The sequence below is a fragment of the Drosophila subpulchrella genome, unplaced genomic scaffold (genome assembly GCF_014743375.2).
Source record: "Drosophila subpulchrella strain 33 F10 #4 breed RU33 unplaced genomic scaffold, RU_Dsub_v1.1 Primary Assembly Seq77, whole genome shotgun sequence".
Classification (NCBI taxonomy): Eukaryota; Metazoa; Arthropoda; class Insecta; order Diptera; family Drosophilidae; genus Drosophila; species Drosophila subpulchrella.
The window spans coordinates 576,967-594,227 of record NW_023665712.1 but is presented as its reverse complement, the minus strand read 5'-3'; the positions used below and the strand labels follow the sequence as shown (position 1 = coordinate 594,227).

The 17,261-nt window shown below is 42.1% G+C and overlaps 1 non-coding gene across 1 annotated transcript; it reads right to left on the bottom strand.

The window, feature by feature from the left end:
- Positions 1–689: 689 nt before the first annotated feature.
- LOC119562636 lies at positions 690–796 on the bottom strand. The gene has a single exon (XR_005221918.1). It is a non-coding gene; the product is annotated as a U6 spliceosomal RNA (small nuclear RNA).
- Between the last annotated feature and the right edge of the window lie 16,465 nt (positions 797–17,261).

Here is a 17,261-nt window from a genome sequence, read left to right as displayed (position 1 = left end):
TAGCCCCAATATCGCTTTTCAGCTCTTGTTTAAGCCCTTCGACGTCCGATTTAGTTGGCGAATTTTTTTACTTTATGTCCAGCAGCTTCGACTTAGCTGATGTCAGATCCTTCAAGGATGTTCCACCTGCAATGTTTTGGGACATATTCTCCAGCTTCCGCTTTTGTGATGCCTGCACCGGTGATAAGTCGTTATCTTTTTCATCCGAACTCGACATGACTAATAACACCTTTTATTTACCCGCCTAGCTGTATGCTCTATTTTAATAAAAAGGTACCTAGCGCCCTTCAGTGGTGGCCGCTGCCCGATATGTTCAACGTTCTCGTTGAGTGTTATGCAACTCACTGCGGCTGCGACCAGCTGATGGTTACCACCTCTAGTCTTGTTTACTTCTTCCCACGCCGGTTCAACTCATCCGCGCTTTCTTGCCTTTTCCCGCTTTTCCACAACTTTCGCCGAAAAAATGAGTGAAAACCGAGTTTAGCTTTCTGCAAAACTAAATGCTGATTCTCGTGAGGTACGCTGGTCCACTGCGGATCCTCCGTGTTTTCTGCGGTCAGTGAGCACAGCGTCGACGTTTGGCCGTAAGTTTGTGTTTTTTATGGTGCGGGTGTCTTAGGAAGCGAAACTTTTCTCGGAGCCTGATAAAAAACTCGACTACACACTTCACTTTCTTCTTCCTCAAAAAAAAAAATGTGGAACGCCTTACAATTTTGCGTGTCATCCTTGGGCAGGGGCCATGCTAAGCTTCTCTGTATCGTTCCAATTTTAGTATATGTTCTACCGAAGCAAGAAAGTGGTTTCTCAGTATTTGTATTTGCTCAGTAAATTGTAGACAAGCGGTTATGTGACGCTTTAATAGCCTTGGTACAGCGTCGCGTGAACCATATGTAACCAACTCGTTCTCGTTCAAAATTTGGCTTATACGTCTATTGAATAAGAACGTCAATATGCAGTTGACCTTTGATCTCCATGCAAGACTTGTTGTCTTGAACAGCTAGACGCCGAATTTGTCTCTTGCACCGCCCGTCGAATTCAGTGGGCCTGCCGCTTCGCTTTATTTTTCCATAACTTTCCGGATTTTTAAGAAACTTTTTAATTGTATTCCTGTGCCTATTTAATCTGGCAACTAGTCCTTTAATAATGCCGCGATCTTCCTCTGACAAATGTAAGCCACGTGGCATCCTACCGTAACATCAAACTTAATATTAATTATTTTATTCTACAAGGATAAACAGTCTATTTTACTTACGTTCCGCTGATAAAAAAAATATTTTTAGATCACACTTCTTAGCTTACTCACTATCAATAACATAATAATCTCACATATTGCACATATACCTATTTCCTATAAAGAACACAAGGTTTAGCACATGTTATAGAAACGGTACAACGAATAAAGCCCAAAGAGGACCATTGAATTAGGAGATGTTCATAAAAGATAAGAATACAAAACTGCGTGTTTACTGTATCGTTAACTTTAGAGAAAAACAAGGAAGAACGCTATAGTCGAGTACCTCGACTATCAGATACCCGTTACTCAGCTAAAGGGACCAAAGGGAAATGGAGATATGCACGCAGCAAAGCGAGATTGAAATGCGCCACCTACAGGCGGTAAACATATATAAGCGTTATGGGCGTTAGAGTGGGAGTGGCAAATTCATTTTTGGATCAATCGATAGGTATAGACTAGACCAATACATTTCAGTTAAAATTTTTTTAGCTAGCATAACAATTGTGGGCGCCACAGGTTTGGGCGGCTTGTGGGCGTTAGAGTTGGCGTGGCATATTTGCGTAACAAACTTGCGCTGCGCACAAGGCACGGAATCTAAATCTGAGATCCCAATTCTCTATCCTAGATAGTTTCCGAGATATCCACGTTCATACTTAAGATTTTTTGAAGTTTGTGGGCGGTTTGTGGGCGTTAAGAAGGGCGTGGCAAACTTTTTTTTGGGTCAATCGATAGGTATTGACGAGAGCAATACATTTCAATTCCAATTTTTATTTTAGCATAAAACTTGCGGGCGTTTGAGTGGGCGTGGCACTCTGCTGAAACAAACTTGCGCTGCGTAAGAAGCTCAGGAATCTGCACGCCTCAGCGTTCATCCGGACAGACGGACAAGGCTAGATCGACTCGGCTAGTGATCCTGATCAAGAATATATATACTTTATGGGGTCGGAAACGCTTCCTTCTGCCCGTTACATACTTTCGGACGATCTAGAATACCCTTTTACTCTACGAGTAACGGGTATATAAATGGAAGGAAAGCCCCAAAATCGACTGCAGGAGGCCAGTGCAGATGAAATAGGACTCCTATTCCAAGCTGTTGCCCTTCATTGTGTGCAGAATAGTTGAAGTGCTGGAGGAGATCCAATAGAGAATCTCAGTGGGTAGGAACATGCCGACTGGGACTTCGTTCCTTACATGAATATTCTGCCGGGCGTGTCTTCGCAATGAAAGTAAGATCTGGTCAAAGGAATTCGGTTGCGTTGTACTAATAGAAGTACCTTTTTAGCAGAACCACCAGTAACATGATCTCTGACGACCTCTCCTCTCTATTAGTACAACGTAACCAAATTTGTTTGGCCAGAACTTACTTTCTTTGCGAGGATACGCTTGGCAGGATGTCGATGTAGGGAGCGAAGTCCCACTTGGCAGGTTCCTTCCCACTGGGATTCTCTAGTGGATCTTCTCCAGCACTTTAACTACTCCGCGGATTCGTCGTGTTGTAATATTGCTTCCTGTCGGTGAAGTCCCACAATAATGGGCAACAGCTTGGATTAGGCGTCCTTTTTCATCTGCACTGACCTCCTGCAGTCGTTTTTAAAGTCTTCCTTCCGTTTTACATATTTTAATTCAACACCGCTTTTGCACGACCACTGCCAAAGATTACATTTCTAACGGCAAATCTGGTATCTCCTATGGTTCGCTCGTGGTTTTTGTCGATGTGAGTACTAGGCTTTTCTTTATGTTTTGAAAAAATCGGTGACATAGATGTTAACATTGATGTTTCTCCACCCCTAGTTCTCACATCAGAAAACTATATGTGGGATTGGTCTGGAAACGCAGAGCTGGTGGTAAAGAAGAAATGGAAAACAAAAACGACGTGGCAAGCCTGCCAAACTGAAAGACGATAAAAAGCAGGAAGAATTCGCGAGACGAACGAATTTATAATACAAAAACTCATTTTAATTAATCTATAATAAATATAATAACACAAGTGGGATCGCGTTTAAGTTATTTGGAAAGTAATTTCACAACCCAGTCCCACATAATTGGGGGGCTCAACCAATAAAACGGAAAAGTGTGAGAAATAAAGTGAAACAAAGAGCGGAAAAACTGATCAGCAAAACAGTTCACCTCCGCAAATCTTAATATTCAGAAATTTTGGCGAACCGGATAAAAAAAAATCGCAGCATACAATCACGCGTGTGCGAATACATATGTACATATGTAATTTCGGATATCTGGGAGTGTACGTGAGATGCTTCGAGACTAAATAAAAGCAAAATATTATTCTTTTGCACAAGTTCATTTTTGAAGAAGAGTGAGATAGAAACAATAGAAAACGATTGCGCGAGTTTCAAGGCTACGAATATAACGAATCAAAAAGACTTTACTCCAAAAAAGTAAACTATGTCGCTGACCATTTTTCTGATATGGATCTGGCCATAGTTTGTAACTTGCTCAAACTTCCCCATAATAAAGACGACTTATCAAAGCACATATTTTACCACTTGAAAAGAGATTCCTTGCTGAACGACGCGGATTTTAATGAGAACGATAACGACGAAAGCGAAGGTGATGAATCTGAAGACGAAAGCGAAGGGAATAAAGCAGAAGATGACGCCATAAGCATTCCATGCAGCAACGGTGCCAAAAACGACCGGAAAACGGCAAGCAGTTTGTCAGAAAAACCGAGGTTCGCTCTAAACTTTCGTGAAATAGAAGACTCAGTCCGGGCATTCAGTGGCGAAGACAATATGTCGGTCGAAGTGTGGGTCAAGGAATTTGAGGACATGGGTACTATAATTTTTGGAACGAATTACAAAAATTCATTTTTGCTAAGCGATCGCTACATGGCCTTGCAAAAATGTTTGCGAATAGTGAGCGCGAATAAACGAGTTGGGCGAAACTAAAGCAAGCCTTATTAGCCGAGTTCAAAACCGCGACAAACAGTGCTCAATTACACAAATTAATGGCTGACAGAAAAATGAGAAAAAGTGAAAGTCTGCAGGAGTATGCAGGGGTAAAGCAGTGCTTTAATCCAATACGTAATCGATGGATTTGACCTGTGCTAATAAACTTGAGCTCTACAACGCAAAAAGTCTGATCGAGTTTAAGGACAAACTAAAACGCTACGAAGTAATCCGTGGAAAATCAAAAAGTGAGAATAAAAACCAAGTCATGTATTCAAAGGCGAACCATACGGAGGCAAAAAGTGATTACAAAAAGCAAGCAGTGCCTAACAGAAATGCTAGCAGGGACCTGAAATGTTACAATTGCGGCGCAAAAGGTCACACATCCGCGAATTGCGAAAACAAAACGAAAGGAAGAAAGTGTTTTCAGTGTAACAATTTCGGGCACATCGCAAAAGAATGCCCAGAAAAGGGTTTATGTGAAAAAGTGGAAGCAACCAACATGTGTAAGGTGTCATCTGCTCACGCGTTTATGTGCATAACAGTGAAGGCTAATAACATTACATTTACCGCTCTAATCGACACCGGAAGCAAATACAATATGGGTACTGATACCAAGTTTAAAAATCTAAACAAGCCAAAGCTAAGTAAATAACAATTGATGGTGAACATTTCGTAACAAAGTTTCTAGTGGTGGAGTCGCAATTCCTGGACAAGGAGATGGTTCTTGGTGAAGAATTTTGCAAACAAGCTCAATTGACAATATACAGTGAGGGCGTGAAAGTAACCAAACCTACCAGTGCCGAGGCAGATATCAGTTCGATTAATAAAATTGATACTGAAGACTGCAACCAAATAGTAACGGACATCGAACCAGCAGCAAGCGCGAAGGCTAAAGAGGTAGTACACAATGTTGTCCAAAACTATCAAGCGATAAGCACAAAATCCATAAACATTCAAATGCGTTTGACTCTTAATGACGATAAGCCGATACATTCACGACCTCGCAGATTTTCGTAATCTGAGCGACGCATCATAGATAAAATGACCGACCAATGGCTGAAAGACGGTGTAATTGAAACCTCAGAGTCAGAATACAGCATCCCAGTCGAACTTTTAAACAAACGTGACGGATCTCATCGCTTACAGGCGAATCAATAAAGTCATTATCAGAGACCATTTTCCACTTCCATTGATCGAAGATCAACTTGACAGATTGCAGGACGCGCGTATTTTTAATTTGATAGACTTAAAAAACGGATTCTCCCACGTCGGTATAGAAGAAGGGAGCCGAAAGTATACGTCTTTCGTCACACACAATGGACAATTCCAGTTTCTTCGGGTTCCTTTCGGGCTCTCCAATTCGCCGAGCGTATTCCAGCTACATGTAAATCCTATCTTCAGAGACCTGACTTGTTAAGGTGTAGCCATACCATACGTCGACGACATTATAATATCAGCGAAACCCGAAAAAGAGGCTGTAGAAAACATCATCGAAGTTCTGAAAAGATGCTCAGAATATGGACTGTTAATTAACTTTAAAAAGTGTCATTTTCTAAAAACCAAAATCGATTACTTGAACCACATAGTTGAAAATCAGAAAATAAGTCCGTCTCCATCCAAAACACATGCTGTGACATCGTTTCCAGTTCCGACTAACCTAAAGCAGCTAGCTACAGAGTTTCCTTGGCTTGGTGGGTTATTTTCGCAAGTTCATCGTCAATTTTTCGAATAGCAAAACCCCTATCTGATATGACCAAACAAGATGCGAAAATTCAATTCGGTGACCAACAGCTATATGCATTTAACAGGCTAAAGATTCTCATCACGCAAAAGCCAGTCCTAAACATTTTCCATCATACGGACGCTTCAATCGACGATTTCGGCGCAGTTTTGTTACAAAAGAGCCCAGACGATATGCAGTGGGATAGGGTTTTACGGACATTTAATAATGACGGTAAGTACAAGCACTTAACCTTGATCTCCTATTAACTGTTTTATCTTTCCTCAGCCTTAGGACCAAAACTTGGTCGCCGTCTTCAATTTTATGCAGTCTAAGCTGAGAATTCGTTCCCCAATCGAAAATGCTGCAAGTGCCGTGGAAAGATATGCTCTACCAGTCATGCATTGATAGAGCTAGCATGGAAACACAACACACTAAAGGGGACTAACTCGATGCATTTTTTTGAAATTATCAAAATTGTTATTTATTTGTCATCGGCGTCTATACTGCCGGAAATAATTTTTACGATGTTCCTTGTCCGTTATTAAGCCTCTCTTATTCCTAATGCTTTTATTGTTAGGTAGGGTGCTTATTCTTTGGTCTTTTGGTCTGAGTCTTCCCTTCCATTTGGCCAATTCTCGATTGTTTCTGATATTCTTTTCGCTGTCTCCTCGTAATCGTCGTGGTGGATAACGTGTTTCTAGTTTTTAAAGGAATCAATCTCTCTTGCATCGCCCAGGATGATGGCTGATCCTTGTCCAAAATATCTACAACCAGTCGTTGGGTCTTTTCCTAGGTTAACCTGCAAAGTTCCATTGTAAGTATCGATGTTCGACTCTTGTAGTGTAATTTTAGGTGTCGGTAAGTGGATTTGTAAGCTTTCTAATTTTTCGTTTGTGTAATTTCTCTTTCCTAATAGTGTGGACTGTTACTCCGTTGTCCTTCAAAACTTTGTGCTTACTTAAGCGTGGTGTTGTTTTGTTTCCTCTATTTTTTTCGAAAAATATAGTTGCCCGTTGGCAGGTCTGGGGGTCTGTCATTGACTCATTCATTCGCTCTGTTCGTTTTTAGTCATATCCTCCATAGACATTTGGATAGTAGGATAGATTGTAGTTTGAAATTCGTTCAATTCGCGTTTACTATTAAACCTTTTTGTTTTTTCAAATATGTGTGTTCGGTCACTAAAAAGTTCGAAAGGTGTTAGATTTGTACTTGAATGGATAGCGTTATTATATCTTATAATAACCTCGGAAAGTATCTCGACTTGGTCTAGGGTTAATCGCGATTCCTTTCTATTACCTAAAACTATTTTGTAAATCTCCGTCAGGGTGGAGTGTAATCGTTAAGCCGTCGAGGTGCTACTCGATTGTTGGAAGGATATAACATGTACCTCAGGGAAAGAAGTATATGTGCATTGGAATTATTAAAAAAAAACAAAATTAAAATATTAGGTTTTTGATTAAATATTTTTTATATTGCTTAAATACATATTAACAAAAAAAAAACTTATATTTTTCGTAAACGCTTAGATTAACTTTAAATTAAATAAAAAAAATTAATTTCATATGAAATAAGTTTACGTATGTGCATACTGCACGAAAATTCGAAATACAAGTTGAAACATTTTTATACCCTTGCAGAGGGTATATTGATTTCAGTCAGAAGTTTGCAACGCAGTGAAGGAGACGTTTCCGACCCCATAAAGTATATATATTCTTGATCAGCATGAATAGACGAGTCGATCTAGCCATGTCCGTCTGTCCGTCCGTTTCTACGCAAACTAGTCTTTCAGTTATAAAGCTATCGGGCTGAAACTTTACCAAAAGTCTTATATCTTTTGCAGGTAGTATATAAGTCGGAACCAGCCGGTCCGGACAACTATATCTTAATTGTATTCCTGTCCCTATTTAATCTGGCAGCAATATAGGAAGTGGTCGGTCCAGATTAAGCCAGTCCTTTATATTAATTATTTTATTCTACAAGGATAATAGACGAGTCGATCTAGCCATGTCCGTCTGTCCGTCCGTTTCTACGCAAACTAGTCTTTCAGTTATAAAGCTATCGGGCTGAAACTTTACCAAAAGTCTTATATCTTTTGCAGGTAGTATATAAGTCGGAACCAGCCGGTCCGGACAACTATATCTTAATTGTATTCCTGTCCCTATTTAATCTGGCAGCAATATAGGAAGTGGTCGGTCCAGATTAAGCCAGTCCTTTATATTAATTATTTTATTCTACAAGGATAAACAGTATATTTTACTTACGTTCCGCTGATAAAAAAATTTTTTTAGATCACACTTCTTAGCTTACTCGCTATCAATAACATTATAATCTCACATATTGTACATATACTTATTGATGTTCATAATGATGTTTATAAAAGATAAGAATACAAAACTGCGTACTTACAAAAACTGTATCGTTAACTTTAGAGAAAACAAGGAAGAACGCTATAGTCGAGTACCTCGACTATCAGATACCCGTTACTCAGCTAAAATGACCAAAGGAAAATGGAGATATGCAGCAAAGCGAGGTTGAAATGCGCCACCTACCGGCGGTAGACAGATTTAAGCGTTGTGGGTGTTAGAGTGGGCGTGGCAAAGTTTTTTTTGGATCAATCGATAGGTATTGACAAGACCAATACATTTCAGTTAAAATTTTTTATCTAGCATGAATATTGTGGGCGCCACAGGCTTGGGCGGTTTGTGGGCGTTAGAGTGGGCGTGGCATATTCGCGTGACAAACTTGCGCTGCGCTCAAGCCTACGGAATCTAAATCTGAATTCCCATTTCTCTATCTTTGATATTTTCCGAGATATCTGCGTTCATATTTACGATTTTTTGAAGTTTGTGGGCGGTTTGTGGGCGTTCAAGTGGGCGTGGCAAACTTTTTTTTGGGTCAATCGATAGGTATTGATGAGAACAATACATTTCAATTAAAATTTTTATTCTAGCATGAAAACTGTAGGAGCCTCAGTTTTGGGCGGTTTGTGGGCGGTAGAGTGGGCGAGGCACTCTGCTGAAACAAACTTGCGCTGCGTAAGAAGCTCAGGAATCTGCACGCCTAATCTCAATAGCCTAGCTCTTATAGTTTCCAAGATCTCAGCGTTCATCCGGACGGACAGACAGACGGACAGACGGACAGACGGACAGACGGACAGACGGACATGGCTAGATCGACTCGGCTAGTGATCCTGATCAAGAATATATATACTTTATGGGGTCGGAAACGCTTCCTTCTGCCTGTTACATACTTTCCGACAAATCTAGTATACCCTTTTACTCTACGAGTAACGGGTATAACAAGGAAGAACGCTATTGTCGAGTACCCCGACTATCAGATACCCGTTACTCAGCTAAAGGGACCAAAGGGATAGGTATTGACGAGACCAATATATTTCAGTTCAAATTTTTTATCTAGCATGAAAATTGTGGGCGCACAGGCTTGGGCGGTTTGTGGGCGTTAGCCTACGGAATCGAAATCTGAAATCCCATTTCTCAATCTTTGATATTTTCCGAGATATCCGCGTTCATATTTACGATTTTTTGAAGTATGTGGTCGGTTTGTGGGCGTTAAAGTGGGCGTGGCAAACTTTTTTTTTATCAGTCGACAGGTATTGATGAGAACAATACATTTCAGTTAAAATTTTTATTCTAGCATCAAAACTGTAGGAGCCACAGTCTTGGGCGGTTTGTGGGCGTTAGAGTGGGCGTGGCACTCTACTGAAGCAAACTTGCGCTGCATAAGAAGCTCAGGAATCTGCACGCCAAATCTCAATAGCCTAGCTCTCATAGTTTCCGAGATCTCAGCGTTCATCCGGACAGACGGACAGACGGACATGGCTAGATCGACTCGGCTAGTAATCCTGATCAAGAATATATATACTTTATGGGGTCGGTAACGCTTCCTTCTGCCTGTTACATACTTTCCGACGAATCTAGTATACCCTTTTACTCTACGAGTAACGGTTATAACAAGAAAGAAAGTTAACTTCGGCATGCCAAAGTTTGTATACCCTTGCAGTTAAAATTATTAAATTTCAAAAATACAAAAAATGATATTCCCAATAGTATAAGATAATATGTCAAAAAACACCGAAGCTATAATTTGTTTCATATTATTTTCCCATCAATTTTACGATCGTTCCTATGGCAGCTATATGATATAGTCGTCCGACTTTGATAAAATTTAATTCGAAATTTAAAACTAATAAAAAATGTTAATTCCAAGCTTAGGAGGTTATATGTTAAAAAACACCAAAGATATACATTTTTTTCCGATTATTCCAATGGGAGCTATAAGATATAGTTGTCCGATTCGGCTGGTTCCGACTTATATACTACCTGCAAAAGATATAAGACTTTTGAAAAAGTTTCAGCCCGATAGCTTTAAAAATGAGAGACTAGTTTGCGTAGAAACGCATGGACAGACGGAAAGACGGACATGGCTAGATCGACTCCTCTAGTGATGCTGATCAAGAATATATATACTTTATGGGGTCGGAAACGTCTCCTTTACTGCGGTGCAAACCTCTGACTGAAATTAATATACCCTCTGCAAGAGTATAACAAGAAAGGAAGTTAACTCCGGCAAGCCGAATACCCTTGCAGTTATAAGAAATAGTCAATGTTAGTAACAAATATTAAATTTTTAAGGATTGTTGCTAGCTTCAGTTATATTTGTGTAAAATTAAATTCGTAATGCTGAAAAGTTGAAATATTCTATATCCCAGAGTAAAAGAAAATTCGATCAAAATCAACAAAGCACAATTTTTTTAAAAATAAATATCCCTCGCTGTAACTTCTTCTCAGACGGGCCGGTTGGCCGTCGTTCATCAGTTGTAGAATTAGGAAGATTACGCTGGAAGGAGAACTGTCCTTCTTTTCTTGCCGGCCTAGCGACTCAGTCAAGATTAAATGAATACAAATGTAACGGCAGTTGCCGGAGTTCTTTAGCATAGAACTTTTGTTCTTTATTTAGTGAACTCCAAAAGGGAACAGCTAACAAAAATTGGACTTCATAGCGGCTACGCCAATATGCTGTGCTTGCCGGCTATGCATGGGCATCCGGCCAGACGCTATGTCAGGACGATCGGTCATCGCCGTCGCCCGGTTGACTTAGTTAACTACTCCCCCCTCAGGAATGAGGCCGCCCTCGGCCGACCCTATTTGGGCAATCATCTCTTTTAGCTGGGCCGCAGTTCTGGGTGACTCGCCGATAGGTCAAACCGATGCAGATCAACGCGCTGCATATTGCTCCTGCAATTAGTACCATCTGATATGACCGATAGTCGTTGACCTCCTTCCCGAATTGTTTGATATGCTCCAAATTACGCTCACTCAAACGGTGAAGGTATGGAGGAATGAGAACGATGCGCTCCATGGTGACATTCAAGGAAGGTGAGCTGGCTACTTCTGAAGCCCTTTTCTAGGCTGTGTCATGGTTGACAAATCGGGCTCCGTTGACTGTGGCACTCTAGGTAAAGGTGATGAGGTATGTACCCCGTATATGGACATAAGTGCCATTGTCCACACTCACGCGAGCCGGGCGATCGTTTATAATAAACAATCCCATCGTCGACGTAAGTAACGGGATGCAGGTCACTTTGCTGGATCTCGCAATGCGCCGAGCCTCCAGCGTGGAGTTCTTGGGCGCACGATCTTCTTAGCGCCAGCTGGCAAAACGTAGCCCCTGGTGTTATGGAGCAATTCTTCACCGTGTGGATCTTCCCATGGCATTCCACTATTACGTTATCGTTCAGCCTGAGCATGGTGTCGTGATGCGACACGGGAAAAATAGTAATCTTATTGCAGGCTGACGTTAACGGATTGTACGATTTTAACGGATGCTACGGACAAAACGTCTTTAATCGCGGTCTCGGTGGGCTCTTCCATCCACACACTTTCCAGGTCTGCATGATCTTGTATGCTAGGGCTAACGATTTTAACTTTAGCGAAAGCATTCTTTAGCCGACCTCAAAAGTAGATTGACAGTTGTGAAAATTCTATTGATTTGGTCCTGAACTTTGTTATTGATATTTACTTGCCTATTGTTTGCATTTATTAGTTGGAATTCAATAAATTTAATTTTTTTAAATCTTCAGCGTCTGCCGTGCCCCCCACTACCTTCAACGCTGTCCCTAGGAAGTCTAAGCTCCTGGCTACTCTATGATGGATGCTCAATGAGTCGAGCAGGTCGCGCAGGTGAGCGACATCAACGCTCAAGAGTTTTTGCGTGTGACTGGGGGAACATGTTGGTCATTCAGTCAGTCTCTTCTACCACTCGCCTATATTCTGAGAGATTCGCTGAGTGTTTTACAAATGCGAATTCCTCCTATACCAAAATTCGACCATCAACGATCGGAATGTATTTAGCTTTTGAGTAGTTCGTGACGGGTGCCGATGTTATGGTCAATAAACCTGTATGGATATAAACCTGTAATTCGGATATACTGTAATGTTTGTTCAACACGGGGTAGCCCACCCCCAAAGCATGTAAAATGAAGCACGATTAAAAATAATAGTAATAAAAAAACTTACGCCAAGTGGCTAGGGATAAAACTTTGAACACCCTGTTTTGTCGGGAAGCATTTTCCCTGTTTCGGAGCTTATCTTGGACGTGTTTAATCTTATCCTGTACCCCGTATTGTGGGTCATTCGATTGCGTTTGAACCACTTCGGCTGGCCTCTTGTCGATGACCGAATGGATAGATTTGTTATATCTGGCAGTGGCCAGCAGAATTACCTCAAAGGTGTTACTAATGCCTTTATCAATTTTAAGGCATCTAGCAAGCTCTACCAGAGTGCTGTGGAAACGTTCCTCCTGTACGTTTGAGACACTGTGGAGGGGCGGTCCATTCGAGATGCTAACGCCGAAATGGTTTTCCAGCATGGTCAAAATGGTGTGCGAATTCAACGATGGTTCGTTGTCGAAATATATGACCTTGGTTCTACGGAAAATATTCATGAGTTGCAGCAGCGCCGGCTTGAGATCCTCTATGCTTCTAGAGCGAATTGGCTGGACCATGGCAAATTTCGAGAATTTGTCAATGCACGTAAGGAAATATTTTTTGTCTGTGGAGAAAGTGTCTATATGTAGCAATTCTCCTACATGAGATGGGACTGGTGTTTCACCAAGCTCATGTTTTTTGAGATGTCTGTCATATTTTGCCTTAGCGCATGTCTTGCAATTTGCTACAATCTCGCTCGCTAGCTTGGCCATTTTCGGGAAGTAGTATTCTGAGAGTACCTGCTTCACATTTTCTTGGGCCGATCTGTGAGCCCTTTTATGCTCGACAGTGAGAACTTCTCGCCTCTCAGCGACTGCAAAAATATCCGTTACGCGGTTTTTGCAATGCCAAATTTTGGTGGCAGGGAATTGCCGAACCAATTCATCCTGTATCATCGCTAGCGTGTGCAAATCGCAATGAATGGTGTTTACGCCTTTTGGAACAATAATGTCCCCGAGCTCCTCAAGCAATGACTCCTTGCATGTGAAGTCAATGTTATGCCGTCTTTTGTTTCCGAAGAGTACGAAGCTGCGTTTTGACGGAAAGCGTGCTTCCTCCAGAGTTATCTGGTTTTGAAAGCAATTCAAAGGCTTGACCATGGTTTGAATCGTGTGGGTCAGTGACAGCTCACTGTGAATTGTGGCTGCGCATGAAAAAGCTCCTTCCTCTTCCACAACGTTAAGTTGTTGTCTTGAAAGAGCATCCGCAACGAGGTTTTCTTTGCCGGGCTTGTAAAAAATTTAACGCCGGACTCGTCGATGCGGGCTTTCCACCTTTTGATTTTCGCATTCGGATTGGATTCCGACACTGCGAAGGTCAAAAGTTGGTGATCAGTAAAGATATTTATATCTTTAACTGCATACAAATAATGACGCAGTTTGGCCAGCGCCCAAACTATGGCTAACAGCTCCCTTTCGTTGGTAGCGTAGTTAACTTCTCTGTCCTTTAAGGTTCTGGAGATCATAGTTATGGGTCGCCCCTCTTGGGATAGCACCGCGCAAATGCCGTGCGCTGAGGCATCTGTCGTTAGATCAAATGCCTTTTTGTAGTCGGGATATCTGAGGACGACATCCTCGGAAGCCAGAATGTTACGCAGCTTTTGGAAAACCAGCCGTTGCGGCTCGCTGAACTGTACCCGGATATTTTTGGATCTGTGTCTACTGACACTTCCATGTTCCCCTTTCAGACGCAAAATCTATAAACCCTAAAAAGCTAACGCTTTTCAAGAAAAAATTGATTTTTGCGCTGATACCCTCATGTTGGCATCGTGCAGGCTCTTAAGAACCCAATCTACGTGCCGTATGTGGGAGATTTCGTCCTCTGAGAAAACGATAACATCATCAACATAGACATACTGGCGTTCTGCCAGTGTGATTTGATGATAACCGGACTTCAAGTCCAGTGTTGTGAAATACTTGGCCTTGCCTAAGTTTCCTAATATCATCGAGATGTTCGGCATGGGGTATCGGTCGAGTATTGTTCTCTCGTTCAGCTTGCGAAAGTCCAACACCAAACGCATTTTCCGCTTGCCAGTTTCGTCGGTACCCTTTTTATCTACTACCCATATTGGGTTATTGTAGGGGGATTTCGACTTTTGGATTATGCCATTTTTTAACAGATCTTGAATTTCGCCATTGACGAAATCGGCTGCTCCCATTGGATATGAATAAAGTTTGGCATAGATGGGCTCCTCATCAACAGTTCTTATGGTAGCTACCACCGACGTGTTGTAAGGTCTTCAAAAGCTTTTTTCCTGTCGCTGGGCATTTTCAAAAATGCTTTTCTGACCAAAGGTGGTGCATCCGGGCAGTCCACTTCAGTGAAATTAACATTGGGGCACGAGTGAAAATCAATCTTCTCCTCTTTAGTGCCCCATTTGAGGCGACCAGAAGCTAGACAAAGTGATGCCCCCGCCTGTTTTAACAGGTCGGGACCGATGATTGCATCAAAGGAGGACAAGTCAGGTAAAATGAAGAATGTGGCCTTTAAATTAAAAATTGACACGAAGCAATTCTTCGTGATAGTGATGACGCTATGAATGGAATGAAGTTTAAACGGAGTTTCTACCGGGCGGACGCCTTTCAATCCTTCGTATGGTCGGATGAAATTCTTGGCCGCGGCCGTATCGATGAGAAGTCTCATGTCGATCCCCGCTACTCTTCGTCTGATGAATGGTAGCAGGGATTTTCCCCTAAAAAATTAATGGCACCCGAGTCATACTAACAGATGGCGTCATCGTCTACCTTTTCCGCTGCACTGAAGGCTGCGTCGGCGTATGTCTTGCCAGAAATATTTGCGCCCTGAGCAGTGAGGTTAACTCTTTGCCTCTTGTGAGGGCCCGAGCGTCCAGACGCAGCAGCCTTCTCGTTCTGGTAAGCCGGGGCACGGGACGGCTGTAACAATTTGGAAAGCGACGGATCCACGTCCATGGGCTCCGGTGTGATTCCTGGAAGCCTGTCGCTGCGTGGAGCAGAGTGTACTTGCGCCTTGTAGTTTTTAGTAAAGTCCGGGTTCTTCCCGGCACCTATTTGAGAATTTGTTCGTGGAAGGGCTTGTTGCCGTTCCTGCGAACGTTGTTGCGAAGATGTATATCTCATGGTTGGATTCGACTTCCTGCGCCGGGGCGAAAGTTGTCGGCATGTCTTTGGGTTTTGCCGAGAAAAGCACACCCGTGAGGCTGCGCTTTAGCCCGGAGATAAGCACCCGCAAAGCGTCTTCACGGAATTTATCGCACAATACCTTAGCCATGGCCGCCTCATATGTCATATTTACCTTGATTGTTAATAAGGTGAGTTTCTTCTCAACCTCATCATAGTACTGTAACAAAGTTAGACCACCCTGTCTTAGAGTGCCTAACTCTTGCTCGATGACGTGCATCGGTCGCTTGCCACTGTATGTGAAGTCCAAGCGATTTATAATCGCGTCGAAATTCAACACAGTCCCAAACGAAGATAGCACAGCATCAGCGGGACCCCAAACCTTACTCCTAATAATTATGACCGCTTGATAGTGGCGGGAGCTGCCATCATATCGTCTGAAAAAGTGGTAAGCGGCTACAACTGCTTGTCGCCAAAATACGTACGACTCTTGCGTTCCCGCAAATTCGGGCAGACATTTAACGGCATCTAAAGGTCTTGTATTGTCTTAATTCTATGGCCACATATGTTTTTATCTGAGGGGTATGGGCTGGAGCTGACGCAGTGCTTACTGCCGCTACTCGCCCGGCCAATTCCTCAATTTGCAGCCTAAGCGCTTGCTCTCTGATCTGGCTTTGGGCGGTCTGTTCTGCAAGGGCATTATTAATGGCGGCCTGTATGACGGTTCGGAGCTGATCGGGATCCATATTAGTAGGAGGTACTGTGGGCCTGCGTATTGGTGTTGAGGCTCGCACCTTCCCTTCACTCTCGGACTGTGAGTCGCTCGACTATGGTTTCTTGTTCCTATATGTGATAAACGGAGTACTCATGGGCAACTGAATTCAACTGCACAGAAATCCGTGCGCGTAAGCAAAAGCGCTACACAAACAAGAGCAAAGTCGAAAGGCTGTGGGGGTCGCGGGGGCTGAGTCGCCGCCTTAGCAACGGTGGATGAGAGCTCGTCGAACTGAGCTGTTGCCTTGCCAAGCAGTGACAAGGTGAAGGGGGCGCCGACTAAGCCTCCGCTAAGGCAAAAAAAAAAATAAAAACAACAAATTGCCACACAAATGCATGCGCGGCCGTATCGGGTTCGCAAAAGTGGAGTGGGGAGACAATAAGACAACTAAGACTGCGAAGCTAATGACAAGAATTCGAGCATAAGCAAAGAGACATATAAAAGCTGAATTAAATGCACACAATTAAACGAAGCAATGAGACGGTGTTTTTATTAATTATGATCAGTTAGTATTCAAATCTTGTGCTAGTAATTTATTTTTTAGCTTCGGTTGAGATATTTAACTTCCAAATTTTCTGTATAGCTGCACTAAAATATCCATTCATTAATTCACAAAAAAGAAAATAATAAGCACACAATTCGCAATAATAAATATTTTGAATAGCAAACTGTCACTATTAATTCTAATGATATATAATTATTATGTAAAAAATATATTATTATGTAAAAATATATATATAATGTAATATATTTATATCAAGCTGTCAATCAATTAAAGAGTGCTAGTTGATTACGATATTAATGTAAAATATTAGTATGGAGTTGCAGGTTTTCTGCAGTGTATGTGATTTTTAACAAAACTAAATCAGCTGTAGGGAAGTAATGTTCCCTACTTTTTACCGCAGTGGGTATTTTATGTTGAGCGCCAATAAACCTTTAGTAAGTCAGGCCTCCTAATCGCGGCGGTGGAGAGGACCGGAGCAGCAGCAGTGGGTTGTAGACGGCCGGGTGGCTGGC